Source organism: Pholcus phalangioides, unplaced genomic scaffold (assembly GCF_987345545.1).
Source record: "Pholcus phalangioides strain wild (caught in Gottingen) unplaced genomic scaffold, Ppha-v1.0 ptg000017l_1, whole genome shotgun sequence".
Taxonomy (NCBI): domain Eukaryota; kingdom Metazoa; phylum Arthropoda; class Arachnida; order Araneae; family Pholcidae; genus Pholcus; species Pholcus phalangioides.
Window position 1 is genome coordinate 8,284,594 of NW_028301610.1, and position 16,531 is coordinate 8,301,124.

General features: G+C 37.6%; 1 protein-coding gene across 3 annotated transcripts in view; it reads left to right on the forward strand.

Annotated features, from left to right (window-relative positions):
- The first annotated feature begins 1,137 nt into the window (after window positions 1-1,137).
- LOC149072198 (SEC14-like protein 4) overlaps window positions 1,138-16,531 on the forward strand; it is a 39,553-nt gene continuing 24,159 nt past the window's right edge. The window contains exon 1 of one of the 3 annotated variants that reach the window (XM_089246517.1): window positions 1,138-1,558. The gene's annotated coding sequence lies outside the window, so the exon portion shown is untranslated. Of the gene's footprint in view, window positions 1,559-15,199; window positions 15,292-16,531 lie in introns of those variants that run through there. The other 2 variants (XM_089246521.1, XM_089246518.1) reach the window with 2 other exon arrangements.

Below are 16,531 nucleotides of genomic sequence, written 5' to 3' on the forward strand. Positions count from 1 at the left end.
GCGGAAAGAGACATTGTTTCTATATCGTTATACTGTGTGAATTTACTAAGCCGGCGTTATCCGCAAAGTACGCGCAGTTTTCCACACACACACGTTCCGGAAATACCGAAGGCGCAGTTTTTTCTCAGAGGATTTCCAGAACGTGTATGGGGGCCTTTGACACACACCCCACTCGGCCTATACGGTTCGAGACTGTGCAGGTATTCAGAATCGTTTTTTCAACAAGCCGCCTGAACAGTCTGCCCAGTATGTGCGCAGTTTTCTCCCACACACGTTGCAGAAATACCGAAGGCCAGACTGTACGGTTTTTCCTCAGAGACGGCCTCGTGTATGGGTCCCTTTGTTCTATTATATTACACCAGGGGTGGCTAACCCGCGGCCCGCGCGCCACAAGTAGCACGCCATGGAATCAGGCACGCCATGGCTTCATCAAGAAACGTGAACGCTTTTCAAAAATTTAAGAAATTTTATTTCATTTTTCAATCAAAAAGTAAAAATTTCTCTCTATTTTCTATTTTTTTAAACAACCTTTTTCTTATGAATGATGGTCTTGTATTTAAATAGGCTGCCAAACCTATATTTAATATGGTAGGCACTCTTAAAGTAATAATTATATGATGACTTTCTATTCAATGCGTTTCTGTTCGGTTTTTCATTTTTGGGCATCTTAGTTGCACGTCCCATGTGTACGAGATTCAAAATCGTCCACGTGGGGGACATGCATTTGTATAATACAAATGAATTGTATACCCATGAATTTTCTTGAGGAGGAACCTAAGCTTCTCACAAAATTTATTGGGGAGGAGAGGGGCCCAAGCACCCTGAGCACCCGGTGTCTTTGACCAACATGGTGTAAGATGAACTTCCACCGATATACGTTCATACGCAATCTGCATTGCGACAATCGAATTTATGACTCAAAAATAGAAACAATTTAGAACTCGAAAAAGTGAGAACCTGAATGTTTTAAGAAAATAAGAGGACAGTCGAAAAATATTTTGCAGGAACGGAGAGAATGTTATTGTCCCGTAAAAACGGGACGGGTGGTCCGCGTGTTAAAATTCGTGGAACAGCATGCGCATCGAAAATAATTTTGATTGTGCCATGGCTTGGAAAAAGGTTGGCCACCCTTGTATTACACGGACGTTTAACTGAGTGGCTTCAAAACGAGATATCATTTCGGAATCTCAGATTGGCAATAATGTTTCAGCGGGCGGCGTATGGATAAATTAGAAACGTGGATAAATTGGGATATCGTGTATCTCCAACCTGCGCGTGCCCGCTGGGTGAGGTTAGATGAGGTTATTCGACTTTGAATATGATCTTCATCCTGGATAGTGAACCAAAACAGTTTCAAACAAAAAACATCGAAAAGTGTTTACGTTTTTCTCTGATTTCAGATCACTCTTAGATATCGTGAACAGAGAATTTCTTCGGAAAAAATTGTTTTCAATTTAAGTTACAGATTTGTTTGTGCAATCTATAAATAGTTAATGGTAAAGTTATCGCGGATGTAGACTCACCAGAGCTATTTCATATTAATGCTGGCGTAAAACAAGTATGTATATACTTAGCTCTGTTTTCACTGATGAGTTAATTCAGAACATAAACTAACTCAGTTACTGCATTATTCGCTGATTTATTTCGATTCAAAAATTGGAAAAAGTTGTTAAAGAACAGTACAAACTAACGGACAACGCTTCTTTCGTTCGTTTATGCTGGTCTTTCCCCAACATTTCCCCGATTTTTGAATTCAAGTATCTTTACAAATATTACACTTTGAAACGTGAAATTTTTTTGGACTCAGGAGAGAGAGCGAAGCAACTTCCTAATTGATCTTTTTTTAGGACAGGGTGCCCGTATAAAAGTTATTCTTTTTATTTCAACAACTATATACAACCCCTTGCAATATGAATGGTGTATCTAAGATCTACACGTTATTTGGATAGTTTTTCTCATTGAAAGTATGCCTATATGATCAAAACGGTTCACCAGTAATTCTCGGCAAGGGGAGTTACACCCGTATGTAAACCCTGTATGTGTAACTTCTAGTAATTTAATCAAATTTCTGAACGCCACCAATTTACACCGTATTCATTACTTATTTTGTTGTTCGGATGTAATAGAAGGGCTCCTACCTCCAATATTAATAATAAACTAAACTGAAAGTTGTTTTGTTGAGACGCCATTTTAAATCATTAATACTTACTTTTAATGTTTGTCTTCTATTCCAACGGGATTGTTTTAAGAACACCAACCACAAAAATAATACAGTTGTTACATCACAATAATTGTGTCCAGAAAGTTCGGTAGTAAGTTTTTGTTATCAGCAGAACATTTGTTGTATTAAGTTGGTAAGAAATTCATGTTCATTATTGACTAGAGAAAAATGAATTCGCCAAATTCAAAGCATCAGAAAAATCAGTCATAGTCTACTTCGTAATTTGGACCGTAAGTAGTTTTTTACTGCTTCGAAGGCTTTTGTACCGCTACAAATACACATTCTTCCCATTTAGATTCAACGGATAATGGTACATGCTGGAAAGTGTTGTGTTGGGGAACCCTGGCGGTAGTATACGTGTATGGGTATGAGTTCAGGAACTTCCAATTCCCAAATCGTAGAATTGATGTTTTTAATGATGGAAGTTTCCTGTTGTTGAGCCGATAACTCACTTTGGCTGGGTTGTTTTGAACAAGAGAAAGGCTTACATTCGCTCCCAAAATTGAAAATCTACAGAAATCCAATATTAACTGACCACCACTTTTCTACCGATCACCACGTCTAATCTTTTATCAAATTTATTTCATTGATGCAGGTGAGATTCCTTATTTTTTATTCTCGGTACCCTTCAGAATCAGATCGAAGTTTCATTTACTTCTCACGTTATCCTTGCCCAATCTTAAACTGCTTCAGATGCACCATTAGTTGCAATGAAATAATATTTGGGAACGTAGCCCAATTTCTACTTTTTATTTTCCGAAATGTCTCTCGGTACATTATTTTATCAGATGCTTCGCTTGCAGAGAATCACAAACAGAAAGACTGTTTTGTAAAAATATATGCCCCAAGGGGCACCAAGTCCTTCGAGGAAGCTAAAAAGATACTGTATTACACTTTTTCGCCGCCATTGTGAGCCGCCAAGTACGCAGTATAATTATAGAAAAACATATAAGAAATTTAAGATGATGTATGTTCAATGTAAAATGACAATCCATATTTAGTGAAATTTAAACAAGATGATGCGAGTATGTTCTGGGTACAACATTAATACACATAAAAATATATAATTTTAAGCAGTAATATGTAAAAAAAAAAAATGTTAATTTTATATTTATCTAATTTATGAACAGTTTCAGAACATGTGATCATAATTTTGAATGCTTTTTTGCACATATGTAAATTTCATATTTGTGGTTAGCATTATTAGTGGTTGGTTTTTTGACTGAAATGAATTCATAAATTTAGGAGCAGTAAATGAGAAACTTTTTTGTTTTCGGCACTTTAAAATCATGTTTGAATCTCGCTGCTGTTCAATTTGTTTTTCTCTGAAGCCAATTTTTAGTTTTCTTCGCAAAGTTTATTCTTTCATTGGATTGCGCAGTGGTTTCATGGAAGGAAACGAGTTATAACTCATGTGAGTTATATTTACTATTTATATTACGAGTTATAACAAGTAATACGCAGCACGTGTATTTACAATTGAAATAATAAGTGTTGTTCTTCAGGGGAATAATTTTACATCCATATTTTTGAGTTTTCATCTCGATCACTCAAATGACGTTGTTGTTATTCTCTCATTATCTAAATATCTATTCATAGAATCTATTTTGTTGATTTCTGGTATTTTTTGACGTGACGGAAATTGATTTTGTGGGCACTTTTCCTTGCTATTGTTTGACTTATTTGATTTCTATTGTTTGTGGATATCGTCAGTTCAACCTGAGTATATTTTGTTGAAATTTTTTCTGTTTCTTGAATTCTTTTGTGAAACTTTTCATGGTCTTTCCCAATTTCTCATAATATTTGACAGGTGGAAATCTTACCCATCTGTTTCAAGTACTTTTTCAATGGTTATTTCAGTCTATTCAATCTTTATGAATATATTTATATCCTTTGTTGCATTTTTGGCCCCCAGTGTTTCCATATACTGTATAAGCCGTTAACCATCCCGATCTATCACTTTCTTATGTAGAAATATCATTAAAAATAGTATTTGTTTATTGATTTATTTCAAATTTTTACGACATACATTTGATTGTGCATCCTATCTTTTATGCTGGTAAAAAAATTTACATATCTGCGGTACTTGATGTTTTATAAATTTTCAAAAAAAAAACACATTAAAAAGAGCTTGAACGCATGAAAAATTGCATGAAATCAATGCAATTGATTAAAAAATGATTCAAAATACAGAAAACTTCAATTCATAAAAATGATGAAAAAAATTGAGATTTCATCGTCTTGGTTTTATTCAAAATTAAGTCTTAAAAATTTTATGTAACCAAAATATTTGTGAATGGATTTCAAATCTTTTTTTCGACATTCTATGAACTGTGTGAACAGTTTGTTCTATTTTGAATAAATTTTTTATTCAGTTTCACTGATGCCATGTTATTTTATCATGCGCGCAAGCTGTTTTTAATGCGTTTTATTTTTAAATTTGTAGAAAATAAAATATTGAAGATATGTAAAAATTTGTACTGCCATATGATAGCATACACAATCAAATATATGTGGTAAAAATTTGATATAAATCAATGGATAAATAATATTTCTAATAATTTTGTACATTAGGAAGTTCTTCATGTTAAACGGTAGCAGACACTTTTCAAGGTTTAAGCGATTCATTATCGGTTGACGAGTGTATCCACGTAAGATCTTTCTCAACGTTGTAATATCATGGAATCTTCTTTCTCAACGTTGTAATATCATGGAATCTTCTTTCTCAACGTTGTAATATCATGGAATCTTTTGTATTTATTGCTGTTGCTCAATTATAAACAACGAATTTCTAGCACTCACATATTTTAAAAAATCCAATGAACAGTATTTTTACAGCTGTTGTAGCTTTATTAGAAAGATTTCTTGACTTTCTGGTCACTTGACAGTAGGCTGACTATACTCTCAATTTTTGGTATCTAATTGGCGATCTTGCTGTAATTTTAGCTATTTTTGGATGTAAATATGTGATTGTAGACTCGTTTTTACATGTTTGAGACATATTCAGGCTATCAATCAGCTATTAGTGAGTGCGTCAGAATCATTCTCAGCTATTATGTTCGAATACTGATTGGCATTAGCAGTATCACCAATGATATCACCAGTTATTATTGTTGTTTCCATTCTTAGTTCCAAACCGAAAGACATTAATTTCAGAGATGATTTGTATATTACAACACAAAGAACAGATTCATACGTAAATAAGGTAGTTTGTTTTAGATGGTCTACTGATGTCAAAAAAATGAGGTTTTATTGATGCATAAATCAATTATGATATTATTAATGCATAAGTAATTAACTTAATATGCATAACATTTAGTTTAGATTTTTCCATTCATGCATTTTCAATGCACTGATGTTGCATGCAATGAGAATTCCCAAATCGGTGACCCTAGTGCATCCAGGATATGTAACACCATTCCACTCGTAAGTGAAATGTGGATTGTTCGAACCAAAATGAGCGACCATGCACTTATCAACACTAAAGGTCATGCTCCATTCATTAGTCCTGCTGCAATCATATTCAAGTTCTTCCTGTTGTAGCATCTTCCTATTGCTTGAATTCCCTATTGTCCTCATTATAGCTTCACATCATCTGCGAATTTGCTAACAATCCCGTCGATACCCTGACCAAATTAATCGATATAAAAATTGGGGTAGGCTATGTCATAGGCACGGCATCGAGTTTTGACGTGAATATGTTTTTTCTACCTTGAATCGCGTGGTAGGTATGTATAAATGATGATACATAATTTTATTATGTCAGTATCGCGTGTCGATGATACTGTTTTATCACTGGCATTGTGTTTGGAATAGGTAGCAAACGATGCCAATGTCACCTATTTTTAGGGTTGTGAATAGATGGAATAGCTTACCTCCGGTGATCGTGAATTCGAACACAATTGGCTGATTTAAAAAGAAATTCGACAAATATATTGGGGTAAATCGAGGAGCTATCCATACTTAGATGAGATAACCCAAATTTTTACGGGCAGTTGGGCAGTATATTTATATTTTATCATAATTATTGGTTTTTTTATTACTCTTATTCGGTTGCTGTATTTTTGATATAGTTTAAGATATGTATTCGACTTCCATATTTTTCATCTGCATCATTTTTCATCCACCTTGTTGGGCATTTTGTCTGCTGCGTGCCTTTGTACTTATATTTTCGCTATGACCTGTTCGAGATATAGCGGAAAACAATTACTTACGAATCAAGGCATCGAGTCTGGTGCCCAGACGGGAAGAGATATTGAAATCGGAATGATGTCATTGAATGCACCTTTGCAATGTACATCTGGCAATGCGCTTTTGACTTGCGTTGCGAGATACCTCCTCCCCAGTGTCAATGGCGGAGACGACTGATATAAGTCATATATGTGAATTGACATCATCATATTAACATATCCTCCCCCCAGCCATTCAAGTCTATCTCAGCCTATGGTTCGTACCGAATAAAGCGAATCGTCCATTACATTTTTGTGGTAAAAATAATTTGGTTGGGTCAGCCAGCAAGGCCAAACGAACTCAGAGCGCAGCAGAGCGAAAGTATGTGAGTGCAGGGCCCGCGGACCACAACGTAGATAGAGAGGAGGATCATAATGTTGTGGTGGCGCGATCGGGTAAAGCGTCAGGTTAGTAAAGTTGGATTATCTGGGAACCGGGCTCAAATTCGACCCTGGAAAGCTGTTATTACTTTGTGCCTGAGGGGTGGGGATGATTGAGCGAAGAGCCTATGAGCGACTATCACTTGCGAATGCCCTGGTTCAACACCTCCGATACGCCACAGAATGGCCCAATCCAACAGGAGAAAGAGCTTATATCCCTAACGGGACAGAACCCGGGCCTTGTTTAGTCTTCAGAGAGGAGGAGGACCATGGGGAGGGGGCTGCAGAGACCAAAGACCGATTGGCTGGCATATCAGACGGCCGGCAACTACGAAAAGGCAGCACGGCCTCAACCAAGTGATGTGGCTCATTGGCTAAACTTTGAGAACCTTACTCGTGGGAAGGCAAGAGCTGCGCCGTATAGGCAACTGTCCTCAGGTAGGGCCCTGAAAACCTCTCCGATTAGGCAAGTGCTCGCGATGTGGCTGAATTTTGAAGGCTGGGCCAAGACTGATCAAATTCCGTGATGCAGCTCTGTGTGCTACATGTTTATTACTATATAATCGTTTACTCTGTCGCTGCCTCGCTCAAGAGTTTTGGGTTCCAGGGGATCCCTTGTATTCTGCGAGACACTCACATTTCCGGCACAATTCAGTCGGTAGTAAATTGCCTATGGCGATAGATCAGAGTTATGCTCAGTTTGAATGAATGGTCACTCAGAATGTGATGGAAGTGGATCGTGTTGTTTAGACATTTTTTTTGAACTAGCTTAACACATCTCAAGCGTGGGCTGAGATCTAAGTCCAAGCTCGTCTGACTGGAATTTAAAACCCGTTCTTCAGCTGCAGAAAGTTGTCGAGTATGAAATCCTGCTCGTCACACACACATTTTTAAAACGGGGTGAAAGAAATGGTGTTCCAAATAGATCTTCTTTTCTTTTCTTCCCTTCTGCTGATAAGGGAGGAGAAAAAATGCAAGCAGCGTGACAGGGTTGCAATATTGCGACCATAGGCGGTGATAGACTTGGAAGTCTGGGGGGGGGGGCAAGATGATGATGATCATGTCGATTCATCTGCACATATATGCATTAGATCTGTCGACTTCACCTTTGATGCTGGGCCCCCCATGCCTCCCCCGTATCTCCGCCCATGATTGCGCCAGTGTTGCGCCTAAAAGAAACGTTAAAACATTTTCACTAAATTGCCCGTATAATAAGTGTTAAATAGCTAGGAATTAAACATTTGTTATGCTTCTAAAAATATATATATATATATATATATATGTGATCTGTTAAAGAAAATTCTAGAGATTGCACACGAAGGAACTGGTAAGTTTGACATGGAGTGATTGCAAAGTGGGTACAGGGTTCACGAACGTGGGGGAGGGGGTCACCAACTGTATGTATATTAAACGGGGGGGGGGTGAATGGTACCATTCCAGCCTCCTTTCACAAATTTGTTACTGAATGGCGGGGGAGGGGCTATCACTCCATCGCCTTTCACCCTCTGTATCAGTCTAAGAGTGATTGGTGATAAACGGGGTTATGGACTTTAACCAGTGTCCTCACCTCATTTTTCTCGATAAATAAATAAATCTATATATATATGCATATGTGGTAATTTAATTAAGATAATGACACGTGGACTCAGCAGCGATTCTATAACACGGAAGGAAATTGAGAATTCATTCAAATTGTTGCGTAGTAGATAGGAGCTACTGCCGCAATTTGCAAAAGACAAACTTCAACTGATATGAGTATATGGGTTTCTTCTATACATTCTCACGCACGCACGCCCGCGCACGCGCCCATACACACACACACACACACAGAGTGACCCACATACAGCATGACCTATATTGTACTACCATTCTCAAGCACATTCGAAGAATGGGAAAACACGGTGGTGCATCAGGGAATCATCAATTATCTTTATACGTAGAATATATATATATATACACAAACACACGTGAAGAAATACACCGAGGTTGGGGGTCTGCGCCCAGCCTAAAGGCGCGAACTGGCGGCAAATGGCAGCACTACACATAATAAGCATTACACAGAAACAAACTTCACGTCAGGTTTCACTACACGCACACGCACATTCAAACATGTACCAATTCGTTAGAAGTTACGCAGAGGAATATGGACGAGGTGCATATATGGTTTAGTAGTAGTAGTAGTAGCCTAAAGGTGCGAACATAGTGCTCGCGTGTTTCCGATTCTGAAAATTCGGGAAATCCGTTTCGTTACTAATTGGTTAAAAACCCGAATTTCCACTTTTTTTAGATTTCAGGTTTCGGACGATTAATGGAAAAGAATTCTTGGGGTTTTCGATTCCGGTAATTGGTGGCGATCGGACCAATCAGAAATGGGAAACGCTTCGTCTATTTGCATAGCCTGTTACCTCTTTTTACGAGAGCCGGCTGAGTGAGGAAGCACATTCACCGGCAGATCCCACGCGTATCGAGAACTAGTATTTAAACTAGATTGTGAGTGATATAAATGATATTGATTTATTGATTAACATGAATTGATATTTGTAAATTTTCTTTTGAAATTTTATACTCAAGTTTTTGGTAATTTTGTAAATTTGAAAATATTGAAAGAATCGTTCATCATCAATTATTAGTTTGGAGAAAAGAGGACGATATTCAGCACACATAAATTCTTTTTATTGGTTAAGGCGAAGTTAATCTAAATATCTACATAATTAGTTATAGATTTTTATAATAGTTATAATTCATATAATTAATCTAAATAATCTACATAATTAGAAATAGTTATAAAATAATAATTATACGTACTAAATTTTGTTTTCCCATTGGCGGTAAAAACGCATCAAAGGTAAATACCATATTAACCCTACAGTTGACATACGTGCATTTTGTGGTCTGAAGGGATTTTTAATCCTCCAGATCCATCCAACAGATTGATTATTAAACTATAAACATGACTAATTAACGAATAAAAAAAATTGATTATATTAACTTAATTATTATTATTTATATTTAACGGAACCTCTTCCCGAGGAGAGTTTACTGGTCCAAGTGTAGATGGGAGTAATCTCGTAAAACTTCGATATAACGATACTCTGCGGACCAAGGAAAAAACCGCAGTAGACGAAGTAATCGTTATATTGAATATCGTTGTAGTGAGGTTTCACTGTGTAATGAATTCCAGCTCTCTCTCTCTCTCTCCTTCATGCTTTATGGCAGGGGTGCAAACAACTGGTCCGCGAGAAGGTCCCACGCATGAGTCTCCCGAAAAAATAAAAATAAATTATCAAATTAAAATGAATAATTTACAAGGTGTTAAATCAAGTTTCTCATCATTTTCTCGTTCTAAAAAACGAAAAAGTACTAACATTTTTTATTATTAGTGACGAAAATAATTTAGTATGTTATCAGCACCAAACTGCCTTTTCAAACACAGAAATTGCTGATAAAGCTTGGCACATGGGCAATATTTTTCCTCTTTTTCCCGTCAATTCGTTTAGCAAATTGCCTATTTTGCCAAAATAATAATTGAATATTGGAACAAATGTTTCATTCGTGAATTTCAAACTATGAATAAATTTGATGTAATAATTTGGAGAAGGAAACTAATTTCTGATGTATTGTATCTGGCTGGGTACGCAACCAGATAAACAATGAATATGTTTCTATATGAATATATGAATATATATGAAGATATGAAGAATGAAAGGGGTAGTGGAAAAGTTTAGCGACTAAAATGTCCGTGTTTGCCATATTACATATGGCGTGTACAAATGTGCAAATTTCCAGGGGTCTCTCTCATTTTACTGGTACGGCTAATACATGATACTGTTGACCGTTATGTTCACCCTTGAATAAAATGAAGTTGGCTTCCACTGCTTTATGGTAACCCCTTTTCGAGATATTTTACTGGCAACCCTGAGAATCCGAACTGCTTTTTCTTCTTTACGTCAGCATCTTTTATCGTTTTTTTCCCTGCCACCGGTTTGACGAGTAAAAAAAATATACAGTTTCTAGTACTGCAGCCGAAAATCGGCTTACAGCATGTGCAACCTTCCGACACGCCCTCTATCAGAATCCGAAACACGCGCGCACGCTAAGCATGGTTAGTTCGCGTAATCTTGTGGCTCTTATTCAGGGAATACTTGAGGATCAAATCCCATGAGTTTTCGGAATCAACAAAAATGGTTTGTTGGATCGAAGCAAAAAACAGTACTATCTCAGATGGACTTGCGATGTGAGTCCAGTCGAAGCATATCGATCCGGGTTCGATTCCCGCATGTGGCGCAGTAGTGGTCAGCTGAAGTTAATTTTCTGTGTTCCCATCTTAAAGGAGCGAATGTGAGAAAATCTCCTCGTTCCCGTTAAAATGTTTCGACACGGATAGCAGCAGACCATTAGCGGTACGATAAATGAATCCTCACACTTCATTCGCAATTTTAAATATAGATAGCAGCACTAAAAAATTACGTAGAACAATTACTTACTCAGACTGTAGGGCACACATGCACGATTTCGGTACAACTCAAATTATGGTAAATTGCCCAATGGAGATAGACCAGAATTGTGCTCGTTTGAATGAAAGAATGAATACTGTCTCGGAGAAGCTTCCCAAGAAGGAGGAGGAGAGCGTCCCTCGGAGAGCTCCTGAAAACTTCAGGCTGTCTCACTCACCATATTTTTGCGAAGTATGACGTTAAAATTATCGCTGCAGAATATAGTTGTTCCCTATGTGTTCCTAAATTAAGTTCCCTAAATAAAGGATAATTCAGAATCACACGGAAATTGAAATCTAAAGTAAAAATTTCACCTGTAGAACTATCACACACATCTGCAAGAATGATATGCAAATTTCAGGAAGCCACCAGATGATGCCGATAGTACGTCACAATGACGAGAGTGTAAGAGGGGGGTATATAAGGAATGGTGGCAAAGAAGTGAAATTGTTCACAAGAGTTCTGTAAGGCGCTCAGTGCCATAAGCGAATAGTTATGACACAGAGAACGCATGTGGATGATTTTTTTACGTGGTAGAATTATCGGCCGCCTGGAATGTGGGCGTACTTAGATGGAAGTATCCGAGGAACTTGGAATTGCCCAAAGTATCATCTCTAGGATTTGGCAACGATTCCAGGATAACGGAAATGTCAGTAGACGTTACAGTACAGGTCGCCCCCGAGTTACAACGCCGAATGAAGACCGGTATTTGGCAGTAACTACCAAATGAAGCAGACGGAGCACAGCATCCGACCTGTCCCGTCAGCTATCTGCAGCCACGGGTACCACAGTTTCAAGGCAAACCGTGTACAGACGTTTGGGAGATATTGGTCTATATGCTCGCAGGCCTGTCAGATATGTTCCGCTCACGGCAACTCACTGTCGGCAGCGATTAGCCTGGAGTAGAGAACATGCAATGTGGACATCGTCACAGTGGGCCTGTGTGATGTTTTCCGACGAGTCCAGGTTTAGCTCGCAGTCTGATTCACGTCGGACTTTCATATGGAGAACGCCAGGTACCCGTTACCACCAAGACAACATCATTGAACGACACCGTTACGGTAGTGCAGCATTGCTCGTTTGGGGTGGAATTACACTGGGTTCCAGAACAGATCTGCATGTTCAAACCGGAATCATGAAAGCCCAAATTTATCGGGACATCATTCTGGAACAACAAGTACGTTTGTTTAGGGGTGCCATGGGCGCAGAATTTGTGTTTATGGACCCGTCAACCACCTCCTACATGTGTACCGGAACTTCGGAGAGCATTGCTTGCTGAGTGGAGTGATCTTCCCCAAGATCAGATCGATAATTTGATACTCAGCATACCTAGGCGTTGTACGGACTGTATTTCATCGCATGGGAGACATACAATGTATTAACCATTATACCAACCATGTAATAGTAAATTTTTGTAAAGGAGATATTTTTTACAATTGCTCCAGGGAGCAAAAATCGTAGTTTTTATGAATGGTATCATACATACACCATCGTTTTTGTTCTTTATCTTTTGTTTAATACATGGGCTTTAAGAATAAGTAACGTTTGTTTTGTTTCTGAACCTTTATTTGCCGGAGCTGGCATTATCCTTAATTTATGGACATGAGTGTAGTTGGCACAATCACGCCGTCTTCATTTTCCATTTCTACATGGCAGAATGTTCTCCGTTGTAGTCATTCCTTCTCTACACTCACTCCATCTCTTTCAACCGGCGTCCGTTTCGAACCACGATAAACATTGGCTCTTAAACGTTTGTTACCTGTGGGTCCCTTGCCCAGTTCATGATTTTTCTGGGACTCCACAGACTAGTTTAGTAGATATTTTCACTTGTAAAAGAATCACTTCAAAACACAGACAGAGAAATCAATATCTTCAGCACGCCGCGACACACCTGGCAAAGGTTGCTGACGCACACACTTTGAGGAAACACCACCAGAAAATATTTTCCAGCGATGGAGTGACTTATGATATGATTTATGAGTGACTTATGATGTCATTGGCAAACTCTTTTTGGTGGGACACCGGTTTAGTGGTAAAGTATATGGTGTCCCATTAATTTTTAAATATCTTAAAAATGGCATATAAATCGAAGAAATTGGTACATTTGAATATTGGTACAGAAAAGCAAATTTAGTTAAATGTTTTGTCGATAGAGAGCACTGCACGAAAGAAAATTACTGAGAATATGAAAATTAGAGTCCTATAAAATGCAAGGTGTACGATTAATAGCTCATTTCTGAATAAGATTTTCGTTGTGATGTTGACATTGATGGATAATGCATAATTGGTGAAGTTGTTTTACCTCAGCCACACGAATCACCAGCTGAAGCTTTTGCTAACGTTACGGGCACAGAAAGGATTGAAGAAAGATTCAGGTTGTGAGTTCTGCGATTAGCTTTTGTGCAGCACCCTGTATCGACAAAAATCTTAACTCATTTTTGTAGCAAAATATCCCCTTCGTGAGAATAACTTTTTTTTAAACCACATTCAAGTATACCAATTCCTTCAATTTTTATGAATGTTTAAATTGTTTACGAATTTGTGGGACACCCTGTACATCTCTGTGCAATCGTTAGTGGACAAACAAATATTTATTACTCCGCATCGAGAGAGGTCAGGTTCCTAAATATATCCTTTCTCATGGATATCCCGAGGAACCTGGAACATGTTTTATAGAGAGGCATTATGACGGACCGCAGACTTTTTATCTCGGGGGTTCTTAACCTTTCTCAGCCACGACCCAAAATCGACAAAAAAATTAGTTTCGCGACCCATGGGGACCGTTTGTTAATCAAAATTAGTGGCGTAATAAGTACATTTATATTAGGACTTGAAGTGGATATATGTACGACGCGCATCTCGGAAACCCTGCGAATCAAGTTTGGATCATGACTCATCGCTAGAGAATGCCTGGCTGTTAAGTGTATTTCTACGACTCATCTTGGAAGCCCTTGTGAATCAAGTTTGGGTCGTGACCCATAGCTCAAGAGCACCTAGCTCTTAGTGGATTTGAACGACCCATTTCGGAGGCCCCTGCAACGTAATTTTGGGTCGTGACCCATGGGTTAAGAATTCCGGCTTTATCTAATGAGGTATTTTATTGTTTCTGGGAATGATACAATAATGTACTGGAGCGTAGTTTGGTTCGAATATGAACATTCGTATATTCCCTGCCAAAACTTCGCGGTAGTCCTGCTTCTTACTTATTCAAATTACTCGTTCCTTTTTGTCGCATGTTTTTCATTTCCTGTATACTTGAGAGCATCATCGTCCATGAATGAAAAAAAAAATTACAAAAATTATGCAAATATAACGCTAGAAAAACCATTCGGGAAATAATACACACCGAGAGAGACAGCTAGAGAAATATAAAAAATTAAAAAAAAAATTAAATTCTTTCCTTTGTTTTCTTCTGTTTCTGGAAATAAACATTTTCTTCGAAATTGTTTTTGCATCAAAACAAGCTTGTCACGTTTTTGGGGAGCATGCAGATTTCTAGTTGTTGTACAGACAGGTAATTCCGGTGACGGGTGTAATTACATGCAGAAAAACCAAAAAAAAAGAACAATGAATGGATTTCATTGTTGCGTGGGAATTTCAAGTTCATTCGAGCGATATATTTTGAGACGAGATGCACTGATAAGAAAAAATCACTTTGATCCGCATGCGTTTTTCTGGAAATAATAAAAGGGAATCTCCTCATTCCTTTGTTTCAACCACTTGATAATTACGTTTGAGGAAGGAATAAAGTTAAAAAAACAATTTTGAAACCGACGATTCTCATTGGCCAACATCATTGACATGTGACATTGCATTCAACGATGAAATAGTCGATAAATTGTACATCATTTTGCATATATTGTTTGATCCCCCTCGGGATAAAATTATTTCGAACTTGGAGTTTTGATTTTGTTGTATTCGAGTAGTAGTCAATCGAAGTTGCTTTTGACCCATCGGTGAATTTTGGGTGAGTGAATAAACCATTAATTACCTACGACTATACAGGGTGATTACTTAATTCCCGTTGTCGCCTTTACTGGCGAACCGTTGATCCTAGAGGCATACTTTCAATTAGAAAAATTATCCAAATAGCGTGCTGAACTCAGATACGTCATTCAAGTTGCAAGGGGTTGTATGGTTATTAATTTTTATACCGACTCCCTGTGCTGAAAAATCCCATTAGAAAGTTGATGCCCTGTCTCTCCTGAAGCCAACGAAAAAGTTCCACGTGCTAACAAGAAAATGGTCATAATTTGACGTCTTCTTAAAATTGGCTCCACCTAATTAAATAAAAATTCTGATTCTGATTCTAATTAGATATATTCAAAAAGTTTTGAAAAAATTACCACTGATTCTACTTATTTAAATATGGATAAAAATATAAAAAAAATCCGGTGGAATTATTATGGGTCACTCAAGAAAAGGTAAATATTTATGTTTTCATTATTTTGAACGCCAAAAGAGGCCAAGAATTAATTGTAGAGTCTCGCAACCCTAGAGTGTTGGTGACGTTATTCAAACAACACGTGATCAAAGTGCAGCACAGACAAAGAAAGAGAAAAGAAAAAGAGAAATAGCTAGTTTCTATAGAAAAGAAAAGCTAGAAGGGAGAAACGGAAAAGAAAGCGAAAAGAAGTTTTTTTGTAGATATTACCAAGAAGCGCAAGAGGCGATGAGCAGCCAACTGTTGTTATTTTTATTCATTTTTTGTGGTTTTAATAATTGCACTCCACCGCTATTTTTTTTGTTTTTATGTAGCTCTGGGTGAAATCAATGTGCTTCAATTTTTTTCATAATTTTCGGGAACGACACCTTGGGACTTGTAAGTGCAATACTCGCAGACATATTTGAATTCAAAAATCGGGGAAAAGTTGTGGAAGAAGGACATATATCAGGGAAAGAAGCGTTGTTCGTTAGTTTATATAATCTGTTCTTTGTCAACTTTCCTCCGACTTTTTGATTCAAATATCTGCAAATATTGCTCTTAGAAACGTGGCATTTTTTTTATATTTTCCTCAGAAGATACAGGGCAACAACTTTCTAATTGGGTTTTTAGGACTAGGTGTGTCACTATAATTTTTTATTATTTTAATAACTATACAACCCCTTGCAACATGAATGATGCATCTAAGTTCTACACATTATTTGGATAATTTTTCTAATTGAAAGCATGCCTTTTTAGGATTAACGGTTTGCTAGTTAAATGC